A 3,679-nucleotide genomic window follows, 5' to 3' on the forward strand; every position below is an offset into this window, starting at 1 on the left:
TAACTATCTGCCTTTCAACGTGCTACCTCAACTACTAATGTACAGTTTTAGCCCACTAACTACCCCACTATTGGCAATGGTACTACTGTACTTTCAATAAAGCAATCGTACTATCAGCTTCACAAAAACTCTGTCTGAATACATTGCTCTTCTTAATGGGTTCAGTTGACTATTTAATCTGCAGTTTCCTATGACCTGCATCCCAAACACACACCATGTGAAACTGTACGTGGGCAACTGTGCACTCAATGGGTATGGACTAGTTTCTGTTCATGTTACAAACTATTACACAATGGTTTCAGTGGTTGGCAGCCAGTTCATTGGTGCATTACTGCCACCTGCTGGACTGGAATATAGACAGGTAGATTGGGAGTAAAAAAGAAATCTCTCCTACATGTGTTCTTCTACTTTGTATGATGCCTCCGCAAGAACATATTTTAATTTCCCAAACATTATTACGTCTTAGATCAATCTGAGAAAATGTGAGACAGAATTCTGGGTAATATTCTAGCTCAGCGTCAGCAAGATGTACTATCAAAAACATGCTTCATTTGCAGATCTGCAGCCTGCCTCAGCAAGTACAGCCCTCTGTCCTGGTTCCATGCACCATGCAGTGCAGAGTGACGCTCACTAGATGGCGGACACGCTGCCTCTGCGGGCATCACAACTGCTGACTCACTATATGTACTGTATGTGCATGTGAACACCCTTCACACACACACACACACACACACACACACACACACACACACACACACACACACACCTCATCTATCAAGTCAAGAGGAGGGAAGGTCAGAGGAAGGTCAGCTGCTCTCTGTAATGAATCACACCTGAAAGTATCATCCACGAGAGATTATGCAATGTGTAAATACTGACACTACTGTCATAATGCAAATATTATTGAACTGTGTCCTTGAACACATCGTCTGTGTGTGAGAAACTTGCTTTGCCCCCGCTCTCAGATGTTATCAGTAAACTAATTTTTCTAGGCTTTGCTTTTTACGTGAAGTATTGCACAGTTAGACTCGTTGTCGGAAGTCGAAAAAGTTTCCACGTAACAAGAAGAAGGATTTTTATACATACAGGAAGTTTTGTGGCTCCTGGAGCTGCAGAGAAACACTATTCGGAGTAGGGAAGTTCACAGAAAACTGCTGCCCTTTCCAGAGCTTTCAGACGCATATCATGGGCTTCAGCGGCGAATCAAAGGTGGCTCAGTTGTCGCCGAAGTTGGCATAACAACTGACCGAATTCACTGCTGATAACTGGGGTTGAAAGTCCTGGAAAACACTTTGCTAATGTCTCGTGTGGCTCTTCTGTATCTCACCCTGTCATTATGACCCCTTTAATCACAGTGCTTTCTACACAAACATGGAGTCACCTGTGTTTTCAAGAGATATGTGTGTGAGAATCCCAAAAGAGTGCAGTGAGTTCATCACAGCACATGATGTCTGCATGTGGGATTGTAAGCACTGAACTCATTCCCGTGCTCGTGCAGCAGGAGCCCAAAGAATGTCCCCCGTCAGCAGTTTTTTAGGGAACAGCAACGCAACGTAAGGAGAGGACAGAAGAGAGCAAAGGAAAGTGAGGACGAGCTAATCGCTTAATCCCCTCTCCCACAGAAGGATGTGAGGCTCTGCTGGGTGTGACGGTACTTTTCCGTCACTGGTGACATCTGGAGGACGCAGCCTCCTTCTGGAGCGCCCACTGCAATCTGATACTGTCTCTGTGTGTTCTGGCCTGTGTGTGGAAATGTTTTGTTGCGACTAATAACACTCGTCATGATGGTGAGAAGACCAGTGTGTGTGTGTGTGTGTGTGTGTGTGTGTGAGGATCTTTAATCCAGTGATTACAATGACAGCGCAGTGAGCCTGAGCAGATGGATGTGAAAGATGAATTCAGTCCCAGCAGCACACCTCTGCTCAGTGTTTCACACAGATAATTGTGTGTGACCACTGAAGTGAGTCTCGCTCTAATCTACCCGTCAGAAGCTATTTTATGGTATGCAAAGAATTCATGCAGGCCCGAGACGGTCTAAAGTTGAAGGTGAGCATCTGAAGGACACCACACTTGCCGCAGTCCTCATTTCCTGGTTCACCGCTCAGGTGATCTATGGAGGGGGCGGAGATCACTGCAGCTCCTCCAGAGGGATGGCCTTGCAGATGACAACTGCAATATAAAGTAGAATAGTCGTTGTCGGGGAACATGACGGATGTCCCCTGTTTCTGTGTCAAACCTCCAGAGGTCAGTGTGGCCTCGGTCTCGCAGGGAAGGCGCAGCAGAGCAGGGATGAGTTCAGCCCGTCAGCACGCTGTGCAGGTGGAGCGGTGTGGATGCAGTCGTGCGGAGATGAAGAGGAAGTCGTAGTAAGGAGGGGGCTGGACACAGAGGCAGGAAGAGGAAGGCAGGGAGAGCTGCAATGGTGTGCAGGGACAAGGTGACTCCTCTGCAGGACAGTGTCCGTGCTCACCTGCAGGGTCAGAGGGCGTCAATGTGTCACACACAGAGCAACACAAAGTTAATATATTAGTATTAGTTTGTTTCATATTTTACATCTGGAATTTCAACCCTTGCGATGTGATTGGCTGTCAGGCGTTCTAACGGGTGATAGTAACCCAAGATAACAACGTTGCAAGGTTCACTTGTCATTTTACAACACAAGCAGCAGATACTTGTGTACCGCCTGCCAGATGGCAGCAGGGTGAGCATGCTGTTACCGGGTGGGTGCTATGTGTTAGTATCCTCCACCCTCACTGGTGCTCCGTGGGCACTATTGAATAATGGACGTAGCCATCGTGATGTTATCCGTTGGTTTGCTGACTCCTGTTTTAAAGCCTTGAGTTTGGCATTTTGGCCGTCGCCATCTTGGATTTTTGGAGCCAGAAATGACCATATTTGGACGAGAGGGTGGAGCTACAGTGCATTTACAGCTATGATTAACTGTGATAATGCTCATTTTCACGAAAACTACTAAAACAAACCAAACTGACCAGATAAATGCTGTTGTACTGAATATCAGCATAGCTGTGATTCAGTCATAGGCAGGACGCCACAGGCTTTTTTATGAGATTAAAGTCACAATATTAATAACGTAATAAATCGATGAGAAAAAAAAGTCATAAATCTACGAGAATAAAGTTGCAATATTATGAGAATAAAGTCTTAAATCTATGAGGAAAAAAAGTCATAGTATTACTGGAATTAATTCGTAAATCTATGAGAAAAAAAGTCACAATATTACTAGAATAAAGTCAGAAATCGATGAGAATAAACTCGTAAATCTATGACAATCAAGTCGTTAATCTATGAGGAAAAAAGTCAAAATATGAGAATTAAGTCGTAAATCTATGAGAAAAAAGTTGTAAATCTACAAGAATAAAGTCGAAAATCTATGAGAATAAAATCGTAAATTTATGAGAAAAAAAGTCAAAATATTATGAGAATAAAGTTGTAAATCTACGAGAATAAAGTTGTAAATCTATGAGGGAAAAAAAAGTCAAAATATTACGAGAATAAAGTCGTAAATCTACGAGAGTAAAGTCGTAAATCTATGAGGAAAAAAAAGTCAAAATATTATGAGAATAAAGTTGTAAATCTACGAGAATAAAGTCGCAAATCTATGAGGGCAAAAAAAGTCAAAATATTATGAGAATAAAGTCGTAAATCTACGAGAATAAAG

Source organism: Epinephelus moara, chromosome 15, assembly GCF_006386435.1.
Source record: "Epinephelus moara isolate mb chromosome 15, YSFRI_EMoa_1.0, whole genome shotgun sequence".
Classification (NCBI taxonomy): domain Eukaryota; kingdom Metazoa; phylum Chordata; class Actinopteri; order Perciformes; family Serranidae; genus Epinephelus; species Epinephelus moara.